Source organism: Macrobrachium nipponense, chromosome 31, assembly GCF_015104395.2.
Source record: "Macrobrachium nipponense isolate FS-2020 chromosome 31, ASM1510439v2, whole genome shotgun sequence".
NCBI classification, from domain to species: Eukaryota; Metazoa; Arthropoda; class Malacostraca; order Decapoda; family Palaemonidae; genus Macrobrachium; species Macrobrachium nipponense.
In genome coordinates, this window is record NC_061093.1 from 16,667,441 (window position 1) to 16,674,741 (window position 7,301).

The window sequence follows — 7,301 nt, forward strand, 5'->3', positions numbered from 1 at the left end:
TTTTATCGAGGCCAAACAACTTCTCTAAGATGAAGACAATTAGAGTATGAGAGAATTTGGTCCAAAGCTTTCCTTCCCTCTTAGGAAAGTCTCCTCCAGTCCAGAGATCCTTTGAAAAGTTGCAAAGACTGACCATCGAAAAAGACCAGAAAAACTCTGCATATTTGTCTGACGTCACAGCTTCTGCAGCTGTTGCTGACCAGAAGTACTTGAGGGAGAGAGAGAGAGAGAGAGAGAGAGAGAGAGAGAGAGAGAGAGAGAGAGAGAGAGGGTGGAGGTGGCAAAAGATTTGAATTCTATAAATGACTGAAACACATTGCAAATAAAAGCAGAAAGCAAGGGTTAAGAAAAAAAAGATAAAGTGTGAGACTATCACTCTTTTTTTACTTTCATATAATGGTCATGAATCTATTCAAACAGGTTTATTCCAGAACACCTGATCCAGCTCTTCACATCATAACCAATGGGAATATAACCCTAACCTATATTAACCTTCATGGAAGGCGTTACAGAATAAAGCGGTGTACAAACAAAATACTGCCCAATTTTGGTTTGAGAATTTTTAAATATTTTTTAGTTCCATAAAGGCTTAGGCGTCTCTTTTCTCCAATGATATTTAGACGCTTTGAAAGATGATGTGGCGTTGTAAACCACTTAACGCAATAGAAGGATCAATCTACAAGATGTTTTCCAAGCTGAAGAAAATATGATTTTTTGTATAATAATAATAATAATAAAATAATATAATCATAATAATAATACATAATAATAATAATAATAAACTCGGCGATACCTGAAACTTCAGAGAGAGAGGAGATGAGAGAGAGAGAGAGAGAGAGAGAAGAGAGAGAAATAATAATAATAATAATAATAATACCAGCGATACCTGAAACTTCAGAGAGAGAGAGAGAGAGAGAGAGAGAGAGAGAGAGAGAAATAATAATAATAATAATACCAGCGATACCTGAAACTTGAGAGAGAGAGAGAGAGAGAGTGACCTTACCTTACAGACCTTACAGTTCGTTCGGGTTGCCCCAGGTCCCTCAGTGTGAGGCACCTCTAATGTCTACCAGAGAGTTGCTAGTACATCTTCCGGTATATTTTGCATCTTCCCAATCTTGGATGGTCTGGATGCAGTTTAGATATTTGTCGAGCTTATTCTTAAACACAATCTACGCTCACTCCTGATATATTCCTCAGATGAGCTGGCAACGCATTGAATAGACGCTGCATTATCGATGCTGGTGCGTAGTGGATTAATGTCCTGTATGCTTTCCTTATTTTTCCTGGTATTGTTTTGGGCACTATTAATCTACCTCTGCTTGCTCTTTCTGATATTTTTAGTTCCATGATATTTTCTGTTATTCCTTCTATCTGTTTCCATGCCTGAATTATCATATAGCGTTCTCTTCTCCTTTCTAGACTATATAATTTTAATGATTGTAGTGTTTCCCAGTAGTCAAGGTCCTTCACTTCTTCTATTCTAGCTGTAAAGGACCTTTGTACACTCTCTATTTGTGCAATATCCTTTTGATAGTGTGGGTACCATATCATATTGCAATATTCAGTGGACTACGAACATATGTTTTATAAAGCATAATCATGTGTTCAGCTTTTCTTGTTTTGAAGTGCCGTAACAACATTCCCCATTTTTGCTTTACATTTTGCCAAAAGAATTGCTATTTGATCATTGCATAACATGTTCCTATTCATCATCACACCAAGGACTTTAACTGCTTCCTTATTTGTGATTGTCTCATTATTAGGTCCCCTATATGCATATAGCTTTCCTTCTCTGTCTCCATAATTTATTGATTCAAATTTATCAGTTAAATACCATCCTATTTTCCTCTGGCCCAATCATATACTTTGTTAAGGTCTCTTTGTAGAGCGTTCCTATCTTCATCACAAGTAATTTCTCTACTTATTCTTGTGTCATCAGCGAAAACTACACTACCGAATCCTTAACATTACTGTCTATGTCTTCAATCATAATAACAAACAGTATTGCAGCTAACACCGTACCTTGTGGCACACCGGATATTACCTTGGTTTCATCCGATTTCTCATCGTTTGCAATAACTATCTGTTTTCTGTTGTGTAAAAATAAAAATTCTTTTAAACCATCTTCCTATTTTATCTACGATATTGTGTTTTCTAATTTTCTTTGCTAATATATTATGGTCCTACTTTGTCAAAGCTTTTGCAAAGTCTAGATAAACTACATCTGTTTCATTTCCGCTTTTCATATTTTTGAATATGTTCTCACCGTGGACTAACAGTTGGGTTGTGTACTTTTTCCGGGTACGAAACCGTGTTGTCCTATATTAAACAAATTATTTTTTATTAAATGTTTTCATAATATTTTTGTTTCTTCATTACCCTTTCATACACTTTCATAATATGTGATTGTTAGACTCACAGGCCTATAATTACTTGCCTCAAGTCTTGTTCCACTTTTTTTTTTGGAAAGTAGGGGTGATATATGCTAATTTGTGCTCATCATAAATCTTGCCTGTATCTACACTTTGTCTTAATAATATTGCAAGTGGCTTTTGCGATAGAATGAACTACTTTCTTTAACAAATAGCAGGGATTCCATCAGGCCCTGCAGCAGCTCCATTTTTAATTTCATTAATTGCCTGCACAATATCAGCTTCATTAATTTCTATGTCAGCTAAATATTCACTATTTTCGTCCCTTACTTCTATATCATTATCTTCATTATCTATTCTAGGGGTGAATTCTCTCTTATACCGTTCTGCCAGTATGTTGCAAATTTTCCTTTTTTTCATTCGTTAATCTCCCTTCAATTCTCAGAGGGCCTATTTCTATTCTTCTTTTATTCATCTTCTTCGCCTATGAGTATAATAGTTTGGTTTTGCTTGATATTTAATAGGGTTTTTTCTTCCAATTCCCGTTTTTTCATTTTCTTTTGATTGTATAATCTTTTGTTCTGCATTTTCTATCTTACTTTTTAGTTCTATAACTTTCCATGCATTTTTTCTTTTTGCAAGACCTTTTTTCCACTTTCTGATTTTCTGGAACAAGATCCTTCTGTCTCTTGGTATGCATGACTGATGTTTACTTTTCTTCTTCGGTATATATTTATCCACTATTTTCTCTATTTTATATAATATCTCCGTATTTACCCTTATGTCATCGCTTACGAAAATGGTATCCCAATCTTTGTTTAATTCTTCATTTATTTTCTGACCATTTTATATTTTTACTGTAGAAGTTGTATTTTCCATATCCTTCCCACTTTTTCATTTCTTGCTTATCTCTGTTTTCACTTGCTTTGGAATGAACTGTTAATTCTATGACATTATGGTCTGAAATACTCGCATTATAAACTATTATTTCTTTAACATAATTCACCTCGTTCACAAATACTAGGTCTAAAGTATTTTCCTTTCTTGTTGGCAGGTGATTTATTTGTTGAATGTTGTATTCTAGTAGCATATCTAATAGCTTTTCGAATTGCCTCTTATCTTCTGCACTACTATTACTCTCTTTTTTATATGTATAAGTACAGCCACAATCTCCTATTCGTTCTTTCCATTCTACGAAAGAAAGTTGAAAGTCACCAGATAGGAGAATAGTCCCAGTCCTTGTGATTTCTACATATATCATTCAATTTTTCAATTATTAAGTCAAACTCTTTAGTATTAGGAGGTCTATATATTACTATGTTCATTAATTTTTCAGATTCAAATTCTACCGCTATTAGTTCACATTCTGAGTTACTATATTTCTCATATATTTTTCCTTGTTTTTTGAGAGAGAGAGAGAGAGAGAGAGAGAGAGAGAGAGAGAGAGAGAGAGAGAGAGAGAGAGAGAGAGAGAGTGGTCTTTCTGGAGGTCAGACTTTCCAACTTTTCATTCCAGGTCAGCCTCATGGTCAGTTGTGAGATAAACACTACGACTCATATTATTCGTCTGATGCTTAAATGACTTTTAGTTCACTAATTGTAATAAATTTGAAATCGAATAAAATCTTACAGGCTTATGAATGAAAACATTGCACCAATAAGCTACGAGCGGGAATGGAAACATGATGCATTTATGAAATAAGTTATATTGCACTTAAATGCAATCACTGACGATACATTATTAAATTAAACTAAATTATCAAGGCACAAACAACTTTCCTAAGATAGAAACAATCAGAATATGAGATAATTTGCACGAAGTCTTCTACCCCTATAAGGAAAGTCTGCTCCAGTCCAGAGATCCTTTGGAGTGTAAGAGACTGACTATCGAAACAGACCATTAAAACTCTGCATATTCCTCTGACGTCACAGCTTCTGCAGCTGTTACTAACGAGAGAGAGAGAGAGAGAGAACAAGCGAAAAAGGGGGGGGGGGGGGGGGGGTGTGGGGAGTTAATGTTGAAAGACTGGAGGATTCTGAAATCATTAAGCAACTTGCAAATAGTAACTGCAGCTAAGAATTAGGAACAATGCGGTCCTCCGGCTGCCGTCCGTTCTCCAGCCAGTGTGGGTTCGGGCGCCTCCGTTGGAAAGGGCCAGTGAGTGTCCGGCGGTCCCCTTGCTGCCGTCCATTCTCCAGCTAGTTTGGGTTCGGGCGCCTCTGTTGGAAAGGGCCAGTGAGCGTCTGGTGGTCCCCTGGCCGCCGTCCGTTCTCCAGCCAGTTTGGGTTTGGGTGCCTCCATTAGAAAGGGCCAGTGAGCGTCAGGCAGTCCTCTGGCAGCCGTCCCTTCTCCAGCCAGTTTGGATTCGGGCCCCTCCCTTGGTATAGGCCAGTGAGCGTCCGACGGTCCCTCGGCCGCTGTCCGTTCTCCAGCTAGTTTGGGTTCAGGCCACTCCCTTGGTATGGGCCAGTGAGCATCCGGAGGTACCCCGGCTGCCGTCCGTTCTCCAGCCAGTTTGGGTTCGGGCGCCGCTGTTGGAAAGGGCCAGTGAGCGTCCAGCAGTCCCCCAGCCACCGTCCGTTCTCCAGCCAGTTTGGGTTCAGGGGCCTCCATTGGTATGGATGGGCCAGTGAGCGGCCGGCGGTCCCCCGGCCATCGTCCGTTCTCCAGACGGTTTGGGCGCCTCCATTGTAAAGGGCCAGTGAGTGTCTGGCGTTCCACCACCTGCCGTCTGTTCTCCAGCAAGATTGGGTTTCAGCACCTCCGTTGGAAAGGGCCAGTGAGCGTCTGGCGGTGCCAACGCTGCAGTCCGTTCTCCAGTCAGTTTGGGTTTGGGCGCCTCTGTTGGAAAGGGCCAGTGAGCGTCTGGCAATCCCCCGACTGCAGTCAGTTCTCCAGCCAGTTTGGGTTGGGGCGCCTCCATTGGAAAGGGCCAGTGAGCGTCCGGCGGTCCCCCGGCTGCCATCCGTTCTCCAGACAGTTTGGGTTTGGGCGCCTCCATTGGTATGGATGGGCCAGTGAGCGTCTGGCGGTTCACCCGGCCGCCATCCGTTCTCCAGACATTTTGGGTTCAGGCGCCTCCTTTGGTATGGGTGGGCCAGTGAATGTCCGGCAGTCCACCAGCCGCCATCCGTTCTGGAGGTGCCTCCGTTGGTATGGATGGACCAGTGAGTGTCCGGCGGTCGCCAGGCCATTGTCCGTCCTCCAGCCAGTTTGGGTTAGGGGGCCTCTGTTGGTATGGGATGGGCCACTGAGCGTCAGGTGGTCCCCCTGCCGCCGCCCGTCCTCCAGCTAGTTTAGGTTCAGGCGACTCCGTTGGTTTGGGATAGGCCAGTGAGTGTCCGGCAGTCCTCCAGCCAGTTTGGATTCGGGACCCTCCCTTAGTATGGGCCAGTGAGCATCCGATGGTCCCACGGCCGCCGTCCGTTCTCCAGCCAGTTTGGGTTCAGACGCCTCCGTTCGAAAGGGCCAGTGAGCGTCCGGCGGTCCCCTGGCAGCCGTCCGTTCTCCAGCAGGTTTGAGTTCGGGCCCCTCCCTTGGTATGGGCCAATGAGTGTCAGACGGTCCCCCGCCTGCTGTCCGTTCTCCAGCAAATTTGGGTTCGCGCACCTCCTTTGGTATGGGCCGGTGAGTGTCCAGAGGTACCCCGGCCGCTGTCCGTTTTACAGCCAGTTTGAGTTCAGGTGCCTCCATTGGTATGGGTGGGCCAATGAGCGTCTGGCGGTACCCTGGCCGCCGTCCATCCTCCAGCCAGTTTGGGTTCGGGAGGCTCCGTTGGTATGGGATAGGCCAGTGAGCGTCCGGCGATCCCACGGCTGCCGTCCGTCCTCCAGCCAGTATGGGTTTGGGACCCTCCCTTGGTATGGGCCAGTGAGCGTCTGATGGTCCCCCGGCCACTGTCCGTTCTCCAGCTAGTTTGGGTTTGGGTGCTTCAATTAGAAAGGACCAGTGAACGTCAGGCGGTCCCCCGGCCACCGTCCATTCTCCAGCCAGTATTGGTTCGGGTGCCTCTGTTGGAAAGGGCCAGTGAGCATCCAGAAATCCCTCGGCCGCCGTCCGTTCTCCAGCCAGTTTGGGTTCGGGCACCTCCGTTGGAAAGGGTCAGTGAGTGTCCGCAGGTCCCCCGATCGCCATCAGTTCTCTAGCCAATTTGGGTTCGGGTGCCTCCCTTAGCATGGATGGGCCAGTGAGCGTCCAATGGTACCCCGGCCGCCATCCGTTCTCCAGCCAGTTTGGGTTGAAGCGCCTCAGTTGATATGGGTGGGTCAATGAGCGTCTGGCGGTCCCCCGGCCGTCGTTCGTCCTCCAGCCAGTTTGGGTTCGGGCGCCTCCGTTGGTATGGATGGGCCAGTGAGCCTCCGGCAGTTCCACGGCCGCAGTCCGTCTTCCAGCCAGTTTGGGTTCGGGCGCCACCGTTTGTCTGGGATGAAACAATGAGCGTCTGGTGGTCCAATGAACGCTGTCTGTCCTCCAGCCAGTTTGGGTTCCCATCCCTCCTTTGGTATAGGATGAACCGGTGAGCGTCCGGCTGTTCCCCAGCAGCCGTCCGTCCCCCAGCCGCCGTCCGTCCCCGGCCGCCGTCCGTCCCCCGGCCGCCGTCCGTCCCCCGGCCGCCGTCCGTCCCCCGGCCACCGTCCGTCCCCCGGCCACCATCCGTCCTCCAGCCAGTTTGGGTTCGGGCGCCTCTGTTGGTATGGGATGGGCCAGTAAGTGTCCGGTGGTCCCACAGCCACCGTCCGTCCTCCAGCCAGTTTGGGTTCGAGCACCTCCGTTGATATGGGATGGGCCAGTGAGTGTCCGGTGGTCCCCCGGCCGCTGTCCGTCTTCCAGCCAGTTTGGGTTTGGGCGCCTCCGTTGGTAAGGGATGGGCCAGTGAGCGTCCAACAGTCCCCTGGCCGCCGTCCGTCCTCCAACCTGTTTGGGTT